The 17559-nt window shown below is 33.7% G+C and overlaps 1 long non-coding RNA gene across 1 annotated transcript; it reads right to left on the bottom strand.

The window, feature by feature from the left end:
- Positions 1 to 1030: 1030 nt before the first annotated feature.
- LOC136272898 (uncharacterized) lies at positions 1031 to 6441 on the bottom strand. Its single transcript, XR_010710958.1, has 2 exons — positions 5885 to 6441; positions 1031 to 1473 (listed from the first exon to the last, which is right to left on the bottom strand). It is a non-coding gene; the product is annotated as an uncharacterized lncRNA (long non-coding RNA).
- Between the last annotated feature and the right edge of the window lie 11118 nt (positions 6442 to 17559).

Consider the following 17559-nt stretch of genomic DNA (forward strand, 5'->3'; position numbering starts at 1 on the left):
AGTCCCTTTTTAACAGGACGATTTTATAGTCATATCACATTCAGCATTGCAGTTCTCAAAAAGACCCTTAACAATCGTTTATATACAGGATATAAACCTACATCAAACTCTGAACCCTTTGTGAGGCCCAATAATCGTCCAGGGGGTCATATTTTAAACAATTTTAAAGAGTCAGCAATATATAAAAAAGCTTGCATATAAGTAAAAGCATATATAATAACATTTCAGTTTTTGTGCATAATTAAAATGATTTCCTTTGTACAACTGAATCCCAAATGTGGCCCCACACTACACCTAAAGATTGTGATTTGAACAAATTTGAATCTACACTATCTGAAGTTGCTTCACTAAAGTCACAGCTTTTCAAGACATATGTTTTAAAAAAAAAAAATATATTCCTATGTAAAAATTGTCTCGCCCCCCCCCCTCTTGTGACCCCATCCTACCCCCCTAGGTATGATGATTTGAATAAACTTGAAATCTTACTTCCTGACGATGCTTCCATTCAAGTTTCAACCTTCCTGTCCAAATGGTTCTTAAGAAGATGATTTTTAAAGATTAACTCTATGTATTCCTATGTAAAAAGTTGACCCCCAATGTGGCCCAACCCTACCCCCGAGGGTCATGATTTTCACAACTTTGAATCTACACTACCCGAGGATGCCTCCACATAAGTTTCAGCTTTCCTGGCTGATTGCTTTCTGAGAAGATTTTTGAAAATATCTCGAAAATTTTCAATAATGAAAAGGGATGCACAAAAGTGGTGCACAAATTTCATAAAAATGAATAGCAGTTAGAAATGTACCCTTCTCCCAAACATTTTGATGCCAAATATACAAGCTATGCGAATCAAGATAATTGGTTTTTACACATAAAATGATGTCAACATTATATATCGCGGGTATGTTACGTTAAATGACGCAATAACTGAATATGACATTAGGTGCCATGGGAACATGTAAAATGACGCAATGGAGTTAAACGTGATGTGTTAATAAACATGTATTTTAATTAATAAAACACTGCAAAATTTTTGCTGTAACTTTAATAAAATGCTCGGACCTCTCAAAGGACAATTCACAATAAACAAAGTCAATAATTAATGCTGTTAACAAAAATCACTTGTTTTCCTCAACAAAAGTTATTAAATAATACTAATTTAAAGTTAAATACTGAAAGTAATTAGTCCGTAACTACCAAATTAGAAGTGTCAGAGACTTAACCGCTCATCTTGGAGAGGGTGATACATTTACGGTTCATTGGGAGAAGACCTTCCCATAATCACATACATTCGGCTTTCAACTCTTGTCCGACATTCATCACAACATCTAAAATGTTGGCCACAGTTCCAACAAAACAAAATGTGACAACATGGCAGAAAAACGCATGAACGGTAACTTCTTCTACAAAATCTGCATATGGCAAAATGCTGGTGACTCACGTCTTCTGTTGATTCTTCTCTTTGAACAACATCTACAATTAATGTGTTATACATTGTATATGCATAAAACAAGGAATATTGCTCATAAAGATAAACTTATAAGAAAGTTTTTACAAGAGGCCAATAGGCCTTACCGGTCACCAGAATACCATAGCCCATACACAAACTTGCCGATGAGTCTCGTCTCATATATGCATTTGATTGAGTTTCATTTTGTAGAAGAAACAATTATAATATTGGAATGATGACCACCTCCAAACCTGAAATCTTTCAAAAAGGAAACCAATAATTTTAGTTAAAACCTTAAAGACCATAAGATAGTGCATGATATGATATTTTGAAGATGCAAGACTTTGATATAAAATAATTTTCTCATATTTGTTAACTTTCAAGATATGTTTTATGTGTATATGCTTTCATTGATAAACTAAACCAAGTTGGCTTGTATACATATTTTAATTAAAACAAACAACTACCCATCCCATAGGGCAGACAGAAACTCTTCTTTGGACATTTAATCTTGAAAAAAAAAGCTTTAAAAGCTATAAAATGTGTCTTATTTTTTCTGTTCCAGCTTTTGAAAATTCAACCTTTATTAACTAGTAATCACAATTTGCTATTCGTATCAAAATCATTTAACATGTACTGCTTGTCAGTGATTTTGGTTAGCCGATTATTACTTTACTATAATTTAACAAGTGTACAGATGCATTTGTTTATTTAGAAAGCTCAAAAACTGTTTTTGTTTTAAATGATAAAATACTCTTTTGATCAGACAACTTCTTATTTACATTATCATACTTAATGACCATGAAAAAGCCAAGGGGGATAACTTCATTTTAATGAAGCAAAGAAAGATAACTCCATTCATTGCCTGAACCTGAACTTGTCCAAATGCTATCACAATATCTTAACTTTGATAGCTTCAATCTTTCTCTTTTGAATATGTGAATTCCTATTTCTCTCTTGATAAAATTCCTGAGCAGAATGAAATATTATTAAAGATGACAGCTTAATGTTTTTTCTCTCAAATGCAGCCAGTTGTTATTTTGTGTCAGCATTTTATTTATAACATTATATACATTAACACTAAATGACTATTTTGGGCACACCCTGCATTAAAAACCTCTACCATATACACAATATTAGTGTTTTGGCCCCGCCCTAGTTTCAAATCCATACACTTGGATCGATAAATGGCTTTATTTTCTTTCTTCAGTCACTTTTATTCAGTATCAGATGAAAGTAAGAAGTTTTTTACAAATTAAATGCATTAACACTATATGACTATTTTTATTCGCGCCCTAAAAGCAGAACACCTACCTCGAGGAACATCTATACTACTATATTAAAATAATAGACTCGAATATTTGGGCTTCAATACTGATAAATCGGAAGAGTACTGTCTTTTGTTTTGTATATTCTAAACATCATTGGTACTTGAAGATTATAAATTTGTTATCATTTTTCTTAATCAAGCTTCGAATTCGCTAATTAATAATCAACGAAAATTCCTCAAAAAATTCAGGAAATAATCTAAACTTTTTGGATTTTACAGTCTTGCACAAGCGCTTTACATTCAAGCTAAATCACGGAAGGCTCTTTATTTGATGTTTCCACAATATCACATTTGCATTGATAAACTTAGGGACGATAAAACAAATGCGTGTAAATTTTCATTGGATTTTTTTTCTGTTCATCAAAGAAAATACGGGAGATAACTCTAACTCAGTGTATTTACTGTAGAGAGTTTCGAATGTCAACAAATGTTGAATTCTGCAATAATAGAATTAGAATTATGAAGTATTTACAGCTTCATAATGGTTTGTTATAAACAATGTGACTGTTATTTCTCCAAAATCGTTTTGGAGCGATTCTGCAATTTTCTGCTACATTACGGGTATATGCAAGGCATTTTTACTGAGGTGAAGGCCTTTCCCCAGACACAGTTACATTATTCCAACGTAGCAGATTGTAGTGAAATTAATAGCATTATTGTAGGCTTAAAGCTTTGTTATGCTAATGTCAACAATATACGTGTCGATGTATCTATTTCGTAAATGTCCGATATCATATGCTATGTCAACCCGTGCACGCACGGGCCAAAATCTAGTGAAATTTATAATTTATGTATACTAGTGCTTCCCTGTCTAAATAATTATACATTCAGTTTTCCTTACATGTGTTTGGGAGTAGATCATTTTTTAAACATTATATGCATTTACACTATGCATCCATTTTTGCCCTAGAGTAAAACCAATACTCCAGGGGACACGAAATTGACAATTTAAATAGAGAACTTATTGGTCAGCATACTTGTATTTATGTATTGTATTTGGTCATGTTTTCTCCCCTCCCCCAACCCCACGGCCTGAACGCCTGACCCAGGGGCCATAAATTCAACAATTTACTTAGAGGAGTCAGGGGACATCATAATCATGCATTAAGTTTTTTCCCCATATGTGTGGGTGTAAAGAAGAAGTTTCTAAAAATGTAATACATTTTCACTACATTGCTATATTGGCCTGCCCCTAGGGCATAAACACCTGTCCCAGGGACCATGAATTTCACAATTTAGGGAGAAGACTTCATGGACATCATTACCATTTAAATTGTTTTTAACAAATATTTATAGTAGTAAATAAGAAGATTTCTAAAATCTAATTCATTTTTACAAAATATATTTACGTATATAGTCATATTGGCCCCATCGTAGAGCCCTGAATCCCTGACCGAGGGGCCATGAATTCCTCAATTTTAGTAGAGGGCTTTATGCTTATAATAACTATTCATTCAGTTTCCCCCCACATGTATGTGGGAGCAAAGAAGAAGATTTTTGAAAATTTGGCTTAAAAAAAAAAATTGCCCCGCCTGTGGCGCCCCGGGAGTGGTAGAGCCATAAATTTAACTATTTCAATTCCCCTAACCATAGAGATACTTTACACAAAAATGGTAATCATTGGCCTTGTAGTTTTCAAGAAGTAAAAAATGTAGTAACATAATGTTATCGCACGATCGACGACGCACAACGCACGACGACGGACGAAAACAGTTAACAATAGATCACTAATAACAAAATAAGTAAATTTACTTTGATCATTCGTCTCTGCCATGTTAATCATCAAATTAAAGATGGCGTACAGGAAACACACAATAAAACGATATTCGAAACTAAATACATGTAGATACATTTTCCATAAACAATTATCAAATTGTGCATTTTTGAAAATCTACATAAAAATAATCCTTTTGTTAAAAATTTAAAAAAATAAAGCTTTGATACTATTCCAATATAATAAAAACGAAACTAGTAAGAAAAGTTATAAGAAAATTAAAAAAATAAAAGTGAAAAAACCTTGGAATGCATGTATTTTCCCGTATCTTCATCATATGCATGTATTTCGGTAATAAAAGAATATAATTATAGTGTTTTTTATATAAGCCAAGACTTTTAAATGCTCATTGTATCATTCATCGGTTTTTTTTTTTAGAATGAATCATTCGTGACCACAACCACGAGTCGCAAGGTCGACTGAAGTGAATAAAACATGAACGAGTTGGTTACTTTGCCATCTCAGTTTGCGAAATTCATACGGTATTTATATGATTAAAGGTCTTAAATTCACTTGACTCATTGACACTGTCTCCCAGTTATTCAATTTCCCGGAATATTTTTTCGATTTGAGCAACATCGACCACAAGTTTGAGAATTATACTTTCGCCTCCACGGAAAACCAGGATCCCAAAGGTCATTCCAAAAGAAAACAGATATATTTACATTATATGCCCTCATACTTTGTTTATATTTAATCATACAAAAATAAAAATAGTCCCTCTAATAATCTTGTGAAGAGAGCAGATTGACCTCCATTAAAAATCTTTTTGGATCCGCGCCTGCTGGTGATGTCATTTAGTCTACCAATATACCTATTGCGATTTTAAAAGGGATTGGACATTGACAAAAAATAAACTTTGATATTACCCCTGAATCAAACCAGGAATTCAATATTTTTTCTAATCTTGCCGTTTGATTACTTTTCACGATTTTCATATTAAAAAAAAAACACCAAGAAATTTCTAGGACGAAAATACGGAAATAAATTTTGGAAACGGGTAAATTTGGTGCTCTAACAGGAAATTTCCATAGGGTCTCATGGTTAAAATTGGTAAATTCCGAGACGATCCTTGCAAAAAACGGGGTGGTAAATTATATGATTATAAAATCTTAAAATCATGCAAGAAATTTCATCAAAATATTTAGGGTAGAGATAATTTGATTCGACCACGTTAACAAGCTTGAACACTGTGGAAGCAAAACTACACAAATAAAACATTTAGCAAGAGGCAAAAAGAGTTAAAAACTGGTTTTAAAATGTTTCAGATAGAAATTCGTGTTCTTAGAATATCTTCATTTTCTCCCTATCTACAAGGCAATTAACTTACCTTAGTGCGAGAACATGTTAACCGTCCCATTTAAAAGACCACTCTGAACCAGAGGTAATTTGTATGTAATTTTTTAAACACAATTAAATCAGAGATTCTAGATGTGATACAAGGCTATACATTTTTGTAACAAAACGCTGATAAAACTGTCGTGATACTTGGTAAAAGCTTAATATACATGAATAGATATATACTCCATGTATACTATTACTCTAACATCTGCCAAATGGTACACAGCACATGATCTCTACGAAGTGTATGTATATGGTATCCGTCAAATACTTTTAATCCACAATAAACGAGATAAGAAAAAATAAAACTGTCCACTCGTGTTAGAAAATATACACTGAAATAGATGAGGTAACAAAACTCCAAAAGCAGATGAATACACTGTAACTTCAGATAAATATTTCTTCATAAAAAATAATTTAAAAAAGCTTCTCAAGATGTGATATTCATAACATAAAAATATTCAAAATTCCTAAGCATTTCTGTGATTTTAGGTCCCCTAAAGTGAAACCGGGAAGACTACAGTATTTATCGCGGTCTGTCAGTCATTCTACATGTACCTATGACAGTCTATGTTTTCCTGCTGATTTGGCAAATGAATTGATTTCAAACTTCCTGTGTTTTATAATCGTTATACAAAATTTATAAAGCGCCATATTTAATTTATTTTCAATTATTCTATAGCGCTGTTCATATGAAATTTATTGACATAAAGCTAAGAACATAAAAGAATATTCCTAAATACAATAAAGTACACGTAAAAGCTACAAACATCTGTACCACTATAATTATGTAAAAATCAATACTGCGCTGTATCTGTACTCAATTAAATAATGTTTAAAATGCGTGAAACTTAGGAATAGTCCAGATAAGCCTTGGTAAAAAGATAATAAGTTTTCAATATTTTTTAAAAACGAATGAATTTGTTCTCAAATCCAAGATTTTTGGGAAGATTTTTCTACAATGTAGAACTGGTGGCGTCGAACCGCCCGTCACCATACGACCTAGTTCGCGAACGCGACTGAATAAGGAGCATAGAGCTCTCTGAGCGCAGGGACCTATTTGGCTTGTAGACCTGGATCAGTTCTGTGTAGGTTAATAATAAAGTAAAAAAAAAAGTTCAGCTTTATTCATTAGGTATTTAACGTTATTAATTTTTAAACCTGACTCTTTTTTATGATCGGGTTAGATAAGTATTCTAGTAAATGAAGGTAGAAAAGGGACTTTTCTTGCAGGTCCTACTGTGCCATTCAATCTATAACAACAATTATCATCAAGTTCGACTAAGTTACTTTTTAACCGGGTTTTCCAACGGAAAATTATCCGGTTATTAAAATGGTGAAAATGGCGGGCGAGCGGCTGCCAAAATCAATGGAACATATATCAGAAGTGTGTATATTGCTAGGATTTTGATTTCTGATAAATTATGAAAAAATACCAGCTTTTGAACTTTTGAAACTTTTTGGGCAAAATATTGCAATATAGGGTACCTTCATTGTACGGATAACTTCTCCTACAGTTTATAAGATAGGAAGTTGTTCTTTTGAAGATCAATTGTACACATAACAGAGGTGTGCATATTGATAGGAGTTTGAATTCTCAAATTTAATGAAAAAATTATGCTTTTGAACTTAGTATTTTTTGGGCAAAATATTGCAATATAGGATACCCTCGTTGTACGGATAACTTCTCCTACAGTTTTCAAGATAGGAAGTTGTTTTTTTTTTGCAGATCAATTGTACATATATCAGAGATGTGCATATTGCTAGGATTTTGATTTCGTATTAAATGAAAAAAAATAATAGCTTTTGAACTTATGTATTTTTTCGAAATACTTTGCATGTAGGGTACTCCATTTCATTGGATACGGTAGGTAGTGTTTATCAATTCTGGGTTTACATGGATTATGCATAAAGGAAATCCGGTTTGCTGTCCCATTGACAGCTTTGCACTTGTTATTTATTGGTTTAAACTTTTTTTTTTAAATCTGCCGTATTCCTGTAATCGTGTTATATTGCTACATGTACGCCGGTGTATCAATTTAATCGAATGTACCCAAAAGGTGGTATAATTGATTTTGAACGACTCGTGTTCAAGTGAGCTTTTCTGATCAATTTTTGTGCGGTGTTCGTCTGTCTGCTGTCCGTAAACTTTTTCTCCTAAACCACTAAACAGATTTCACCTTGACACAAAGCATTCTTAGATGGAAATTGAATTTTCTTAAAATGAAGGACCAAGTCCTCTTTTAAGAAGAGATATTTAAAAATCATTGAAAATTATTTGTATTTTTCAAAAATCATCTTCTCAAAAACTATTTCGCCAGAAAAGCTGAAACTTTTGTGGAAGCCTCCTCAGGTAGAGTAGATTTAATTTTGTTCAAATTATGATCCCCTGGGGTAGGATGGGACCACAATGGGGGTGTCGAAGTTTTACATAGGAATATATAGAGAAATATCTTTAAAAATTTTCTTCTCAGAAACCAAACGGGCAAAAAAGCTGTAAATTATTCTGAAGCATCCATAGGTAGGGAAGATTCAAGGATGTTCAAATCATGGTCAAATTTTTACAAAGGAATATATATATGTAGAAAAATCTTCTTTTTAAACACAATTTGCTTAGATAAGCTGTAACTTTAGTCAATTTAGATACTGTATATTAAAATTTGTCAAAATCATAATCTTCAGGTGAAGGGTTGGGCCACATGGGGGGGGGGGGGAGGGGGGGGGGGAGGTTGGTTCCAATTTTATAAAGAAAAACATTTGAATTATTCACAGAACCTTTATGTTACTATACATGGATTTACTTAATATATGCAAGCATTTTGCCATATTGTTGGTTCTTTAAAATTGAACAATTATTGGGCATCACAAGGGATTCAAAGTTTGATGTAGGTTAATAATCCATGTATTAACAGTTGTTCAAGATCTTATCGAGATCTGCAATGTTCTATGTGATATGAATGTAAACCCATCCTGAAACAAAGGGGCTCAATGATAAACATAAGAATGTGCAGAAGAATTTTAGAAGCATCCTAAGTGTACTTCCAGATGAAAAACGTCATGACCCCAGGGAGTACGATGAGGCCATGATGGAGGGTTGAAATTTATAGGAGAAGAAAATGAATTTAATCTGATAAAGTCTTTCTTAACAACCACTTGCCGTGAAAAGCTGAAACTTTTCTGAAAGCATCTTCAGGTAGTGTTAAATCATTTTTAAATCTTAAACCAAAGGGGTTAGGGTGGGGCCACAATTGGGAATTGAATTTTTACATAGGAATAAATAGATAAAATCTATAAAATTTTCTTCTCCAAAATTATTTTGCCATACACGTTGAAACTTGTGTGGTAAATTTTAATTTTTTGAAAACATAATTCCTGGAGGTACGGTGTACCACAATGGGATTGTTAACCTACATGGGAATAAATACAGAAACATGTTTAAATATATTTTTCCTAAACATCCAGAGGTTAAAGAGATTGAAACTTTTGTGGAAGCATCATTAGGTAGTGTAGATTTAATTTTTTTCAAATCATAATTAATGGACGTAAGATGATGCAAACATGAGGGGTTGGACTTTTGAATAGAGATAAATACCGAAAAAATCTTTAAAAATCTTCTTCAAAAGCACCTGTTGGACAGTACTATTTCATTTTGTTTGGAAGCATCATGTACATTCAAGTGTTTTGTTTTGAATTAGGAACCAAGGTAGCATGGTGGGGCCAATACTGTGGAATCATTAGATTTCGTGGTGGCTCAATTTTCGTGGAATTCGTGGGTAACTCTCATCCACGAATTAGCATCCTCCACGAATTAATAAATAAGTGTTATAAAGTCATATTTCCTTTTTAAGTTTAACAGAATACACGAAATTACGTCCCCACGAACTTGTAAGATTTAAGCGGTCCACGAAAATTGGTCCCGACGAAATCTTATGATTCCACAGTATACGGGACATTGAAATGGATTGAGAAAAAGCTTGTCAAAAACCAAGAAATTCTGAAAATTGGGTGGAAGCATCCTTAGGCTGTGTGAATTCAAGTTTGTTTATTTATAATTCCCAGTGGTATGGTTGGTACACATGGGGAATTAAATTCCAACACTAGAAGAAAAAACAAAGATCTCTGGAAAAATATTTGGACATGAATACTGTAATTTGTGTGGAATTGAATCATTCCCAGGTAGAGCATAATCAAATTTGTTCAAATCATGATCAATGGACCACCTTGCCTTTTTGTAGCGTCTGGTTGACATATTTTCAAGAAAATTAATTTTTTATATTCCAATATATATATATATATATATATATATATATATATATATATATAAAAATAAAAGATTCTATACTTATCTTTAAGTCAAGTTTCTCTTTCCAAAATCTGCTTGGCTAATTATCCGACTGCTTGAAGTCCAAACTAGATATTTCAATGATAATTTTATGCTTTAACGTACGGCGAACAAACCTCTCATCAAATAAACGTAATCACTAAAGGTATCACTTTTGTAATAGTAAGGTATCAATAAATCTGATAATTTGCAAAATATTAGCAAGCAGTTCTTGATACATAATAAGCAAGCACTTTGTCATGTAAACTACGTTTATGTTATTCAGTAGAGTTGAACAGAATATATTCCTTGTAGGACAGATATCTAGCTCACTGTTGAAAAAACGTTTGTAACGTCATGGCGTGCTAACAAATAAAACCCTTGACATAATTGGTAGTGAAGATAACACATGAAAGAGATTTAATTAAGGAAATTGGAAAATGTATGGAATTCCACTAGTGCTTAACAACAAGAGGCACAGGGGCCACATCGCTCACCTGAGCAACAATTGCCTTAATTCTGATCAAATTAGCATTACAGTATTAAAATATCTTGACAACTGAGTACAGTAGATCTTGCTAAAAAAATTGAAAATCTGCCAATTTTTATCCACCTCTTATTTTTTGGTAAATACCAAGTCCCTTTTGTTGTTGTACCTGTAAGAAGATTTTTCTCTATTCTTATATACATCCCCCCCCCATTTCGTGGCCCCACTATTCTCTAGGGAATCATGGTTTCATCAAACTTAAATCTACCTTTAATCTCATAACCTGTGCTTTCACACTAAGTACTGAGTTTTGGACCGAAAACTTTCCCAGAATATTTTAAAAGATTTTCTCTATATATTCCTATGTAAAAATTCAAACCCCCATCACGTTCCCGCCCTACCACTAGGGACTGTGATTTTGCAAACTTGAATTTACACTACCCGAGGATGCCTCTACATTAGTGTAAGCTTTTCTGGCCAAATAGTCTTTAAAAAGACGATTTTGAGAGATTTTTCCTGTATATTCCTAAGTAAAAGTTCATCCCCCATTGTGGCCTCACCCTACCCCTGGACTATTATTTAAACAAACTTGAATCTATATGATCTGGGGATGCCTCCACTCAAATTTGGGCTTTCCTGGCCTAATAGTTTTGAGAAGAAGACTTTTAAAAATGTTCTCTTTATATAAAAATGTATCCCCCATTGTGGCCCCGCCCTACCCCCAGGGACCATGATTTGAACAAACTTGAATCTACATTATCTGAGGATGGTTACATGCCAATTTGAGCTTTCTTGGCCAAATAGGTTTTGAGAAGAAGATTTTTAAAGATTTTCTCTATATATTCCTATGTAAAACTTGATCCCCCAATTGTGGCCCCACCCTATCCCCAGGGATCATGATTTGTACAAACTTGAATCTACATTACCTGAGAATGCTTCCATTTTAATTTGAGCTTTTCTGGCCAAATAGTTTTTGAGAATAAGATTTTTAAAGATTTTCTCTATATATTCCTATTTAAAACAAGATCACCCTATTGTGGCCCCACCCTACCCCCCGGGACCATTATTTAAACAAACTTGAATCTACACTATTTGAGGATGCTTCCACTCAAAGTTGAGCTTTCCTGGCCTAATAGTTTTTGAAAAGAAGATTTTAAAAGATTTTCTCTATATAATCCTATGTAAATCTTGATCCCCCAATTGTGGCCCCGCCCTACCCCCGGGAACCATGATTTGAACAAACTTGAATCTTCACTACCTGAGGATGCTCCCATTTCAATTTGAGCTTTTCTGGCCTGATAGTTTTTGAGAAGAAGATTTTTAAAGATTTTCTCTATCTATTCCTATGTAAAACTTGATCCCCCTCTTGTGGCCCTTCCTACCCCCGGGTACCATGATTTGAACAAACTTGAGTCTACACTACCTGATGATGCCTCAACACAAGTTTAAGCTTTTCCGGCTGAATAGTTTTTTGAGAAGAAGATTTTTGAAAAATACCAACAAATTTTCAATAATTCTCAATTATCTCCCCTTTAGAAAGAGCGTGGTACTTCATTTGAACAAACTTGATTCCCCTTCACCTAGTGGTGCTTTGTGTCAAATTTGGTTGAAATCTGCCCAGTGGTTCTTGAGAAGGAGATGAAAATGAAAAAGGTTTACAACAACGACAACGACGACAGACAACCCATGAGGATAGAAGCATTGTTTTTCTAATACGGAAAATATATAAAAAAAAATCACGGTACAGAAGAAACTAGATAAAGAAAGCCTTATTTGATGAATGTTGAATGTAATTATTTTCATGTTATTTGATTTTACATCCGTTCATCTAAAATAACTCGATTGACTTCTTTAAATGAAATGTGTACGTATACATGTATTATTACATTTAATTTCTTGATATTTCTTTTAATCGGGGTAAATATTATGTGATGACAAACAATCAGATTATACGTTGACAAAAAAGATTTACGATTTAGGATCCATAAACGGTGCATTACCAGAAGCATAAAAAAAACGCTGAGGTAAGTTGATACGGTTGTCACTCTGCACATGTGTCAATACACGACTGGTTAACTAGAATACCCTATTTAATAGACTACTCAAATATCAACACGTTTTACCTTGAATATTTAGAATATAATATGACAAAAACAAATAGTCAACTGTCTCAAAAATCCATAAAGCGAAAAACTAATTCATAGCAGAGCAACACGGACCTCGAAAAAGATAGAGGTTGGGCCAGGTAACTACGAGGATTAAGCATCCTCTGTTGAGCGGTCGCACCCGTCGTGTGCTCCTTGTCACAATTTGGCATGTCATGATCGAGGTAAATGTCAAAATTGGGAAAGTGCCATAATAGGGAAAAAGGAAACGTTGATGTTTTGGTTTGTATGTGATGGTCAAAACACAAACCCTGAGCAAACACGGACCTCCATTACATTGGAGGTGGAGGACTAATCATCCCCTGCCGCATGATCAATGTCAAGGTCATGAAAAACGGAAGAGACCGTAGCCAGCCCGGTGTAAAAATAATGGACTTTGAAAAACGGTGTCTTAATGCTCACAAAGTCATTAGTATCGACCATAAACCTTGCGTAAGATGATTTAAGTCGAGGTTCTTGATATTCCTGTTTCAACAACTTGTTAAACAGCTTGCCTCGTTTAGGAAATTGTTCGTAGTTAGAGCATGTTCTTGCATAACGATTAAAATCATGTTATCTTATAGTTTTGTCGTTAGTTTGCCATTCACGTCTCTTTCTAGTAAGATATCCTAATATGAAACTTATTTTCAGAATCTGTGGTATTTTTTATTTCAAATTCAAAAATGTTGCCATTTAAACATAATTTAAAATCAACAAGCATTCTGAGAGTATTGCATAAGCAATACACGTCCCCTACCGGTTTGTATTATTCTATGAAAGCTTCCAAGCACACAACTATTTCAGAGCTATTGTAAACGAGACGTCATGCTTTAATCAGAGATAAAAGAACAGAGTAAATTAAAACTATATAGATGATATAGAAATTAAATACAAAATAGGTAAAATAATACTCTTTATTTCATCTCCTGTAATTTCGCCAAGTCTATTCTGTATTCGCTGGTTAAAATTTGTGAAAACAATGCACTGTTATGCACAATATCATTTCTTACCGTCTTCTGTACCCCGAATCAAACCAAACAGTTAAACAGCCCAACCCGACAACGAACCCGATTGTAATAATACATAAAAACCCTACCGATTAAATTTACAACACAATGCTTGACACTTTTTTACAGAATTTATTTGTTTGTAAGAAATGATAAAAGAAATGGTACAAGTAACGCACGATATTATTTCTGACTACATACTGGCCTCGTTTATTCAATGCACACCGAACCCGATAACGAACCCGAACATTAAAAAATTGGAATATAAAAAATTAATTTTCTCGAAAATATGTCAATCAGACGCTACAAAAGTGTAAACTTGATCTGTAGTTTGACATTTTGAAGCTGTTCAGCAAGTTTCATATTATTCCTCAAATGCATAAAGAAAAAAAGTGTGGAAAACTGAAGTGGGACAGACAGACGGACTGACGGACGGACAGACAGACGGACGGACGGACAGACGGACTGACGGACGCAGAGGAAAGCTATAGTCCCCTCCGGTAAAACCGGTAGGGGACTAATAAAGTGTAAAGCTCTATGAAATGTATAAATAAAAACTGAAATTGTCATCAACAACAGGTTGTCCATGCATCATCTGAAATGCATGTATACGGTATTGTATGTGGCAGCGAGCCCTCCCTGTACAATCACCGCTAACTGCACAGTACTTAGACTAGATAAAATTCACTCATAACCATTGTTAAAAGTATTGAATAAGCAACATGTCAATGCCTTTCGAAGCAGCATGCTCAAAATCCGAGCTGATCATGAAAACATTCTTCATCTTTCCTTTTAAATTGTTTACAATGCTTTATAATTGGGTGTATTTTTATCAATTTTTAACAACTAAAGTGAAAGTGAAAGTTTCTATTAACTATATTTCCCTTTTTATATGTCGATTTATTATAAATAAAATGTTTAAAGTAGAATTTGTAGTTCATACCACTCGAAAACATCAGTGTTATGGCCTTGATTGTCATCAACTTAAATTGATTGTTTAATTGTAAGCAGAACAACAACCGTGTTGTTTAAACATAGGATACTTTCTTTTGTGATTCATGTTACATGTAGAATGAGGAGACCTTGAACAGAATATAGAAAAATACATTTAAAGCCGCATTAGTGGGTTGTGTGATTTTTACTGCAATGACTGCTACATGTTAAGCCAGCATGAAGCACCAAAAGAAAGCATGTAATATTTACATTTACATAATAGTAATCAATAATCCATAAAAGAGATCAAAAGGAGGCCTGTAAGTAAATATTTTATCGAAAAGCAGACTGTTTAACTGATAAAACAAGAATAGAATTCCAGGGTCCCCCGCCGGTCAAGCAGTATACTAATATCGACCAAGGCTGATTTAGGAACTTGACCAAGGTATTAGTGGTATAAACATTTGGTTTAAATTTCATGTAAATCCGTCAAAATTTGTAGGCATGAGAGGCTCACAAGGTCAATTTTTGGATAAAACGGAGTCATTATTGTGGTCAAAGTCCCATAACTCCAACAAAAAGTATCGATTAATGCTGATTTTCGAACTTGACCAAAGTATTAGTTGTATAAACATTTGGTATAAATTTAATGAAAATCCGTCAAAATTTGTAGGCATGAGAGCGCTTACAAGGTCAATTTTTGGATAAAACGGAGTCATTATTGTGGTCAAAGTCCCATAACTCCAACAAAAAGTATCGACCAATGCTGATTTTCGAACTTTATTAAGGTAATAGTGGTATAAACATTTGGTATAAATTTAATGAAAATCGGTCAGAATTTGTAGGCATGAGAGCGCTTACAAAAAAGTGTGACGGACGGAAACTCGGACGCACGGACACACGGACGGACTCCCGGCATTTCTATGTCCCCGCTCCGCGTTGCGGCGGGGGACAAAAAAAGCTAAAGTTCCATACTAATAAGATAAAATAAAAAAAAAACTGCTTTGAAGTTTTTGGCCATCCCGTGGAGTTCGTGCTTTTATTGTTGCTTTAGTTTTTATCGCTAAAGCAATCAATCACGTAAAGTCAACAATAATTTCCAAAAACAAGTATCAATGAATAATGTAATAATAATTATAGATGCTTCAATTATAGCTGACATTCAATTAGAGCAATGCGTTTAAAAGCAATTTTTCAAAGCTAGGATGCGTGAATATTAAAAGAAAATAACCAAAAGGATTTTATTGATGATACTTCAGAATAGATGACTCAGCTTGTACAACTTATTAAAAACACAGGATAATAGGTTGGCGATAATGTCTATTAGTTAATACATTTTTAAAAGTTTTTAATAATGTTTCATAGAAAAATGCTTAATAGTATAAAATGCTTTGTCAAAAACCTACCTGTAACTCTTGATGTGATGTGCTGTTTATAAAATAGTTTTCCGAAAAGATGTGCTCTAAATTCTTTTAAAGCGACTGTGCTCGCACATTTGGTAAATGTCCTGGTAACTTAGGTCAAATGAAGTCATTTTTTAATTATAAATAATCATTTAATCGGTGGTGCTTTTGAAACCTTTTTTCTTGTTCTTAACTACTCATCACATCCGTTTAATACAAATGGATTTGGTGATTGGGTCTTCTGTGTTATGCGTAAATATCACTCAAATAAATCAATGCAATTTGCTAGGGGGAAAGAAAGTAAATGTAAATATTACAGTATGAAATGTCAAACTTATTAATTTTGTTTACTATGATCGATGCATATTGTTTACTTCAAAATGAACGTCATGGTTAGTTAGGAGCATGCATATCCCGTTACTGAAACACTGAAGTGATATTGACGAAAAACGGGAAACGTTGTTGGGTGGCCCATTCCATTCTCATCTTATTTTTCCTAGTAGAAAACATTTTCATCTTTAAGAATATTTGAATGGGTGTTTGTGTATGACCATAAATAATTCAAAATGAAAACCATTGTCGTGCGAGAACCCTGAAAAGGGACAGAAGTGCCATCTTTTGTGACTTAACGAATACATAAACATGCGCGGATCCAGAAAATTTTTCCGGGGGGGGGGGGGGGTCCGAAGGATAATTGTGTTTGCCAGGGGGGGTCCGAGGCATATTTTCGCGATAATTTTACTATGTAAATTTAATAAATTTTCATTTTCCAGGGGGGGTCGGGACCCCCCCCCCCCCGACCCCCCTCTAGATCCGCGCATGATAAATATATTTATGCCCATCCATTGATCTTTAAAATTGTTATTAGAGCCTTTGTCAATCAGCAACTATCCATATCAGTGCCATCTTTGATCTACAGCTTGTTAATGTTTAATTCTTGGAAAGCAACTTAACTCGAATATAGTCAGTTATTAATGATGAAACCTATTATAAAAGATTATTATAATCATGTTTGCACATTTTATCTTTGAATAGAGTGACCTCCCCTACCCCCCCCCCCCCCCTAAAAAAAAATAAATAAAAAATTGTGGTTTTGTATATAAATTTATCATGAGCCACTTGCACTTTTCAAACTCAATATTTTACAAGCTTGCCCATAAATGTAAATTTACAAACAGTGAAAATTATTGTTCAAAGAAAACCTGTTTACGGACTGCGAAGAAAGTTAGTGCGATTATCTACATATATCACAAATGTTATAACTGAAAAACTGAACGATGACTTTTGGTTCTGCAACATTAAATACATTATTATACAACTCAACATCTGAGTCTGTTGAACAAGGATAATTGTGTCAAACAAATTATCA

The sequence above is a fragment of the Magallana gigas genome, chromosome 2 (genome assembly GCF_963853765.1).
Source record: "Magallana gigas chromosome 2, xbMagGiga1.1, whole genome shotgun sequence".
Classification (NCBI taxonomy): domain Eukaryota; kingdom Metazoa; phylum Mollusca; class Bivalvia; order Ostreida; family Ostreidae; genus Magallana; species Magallana gigas.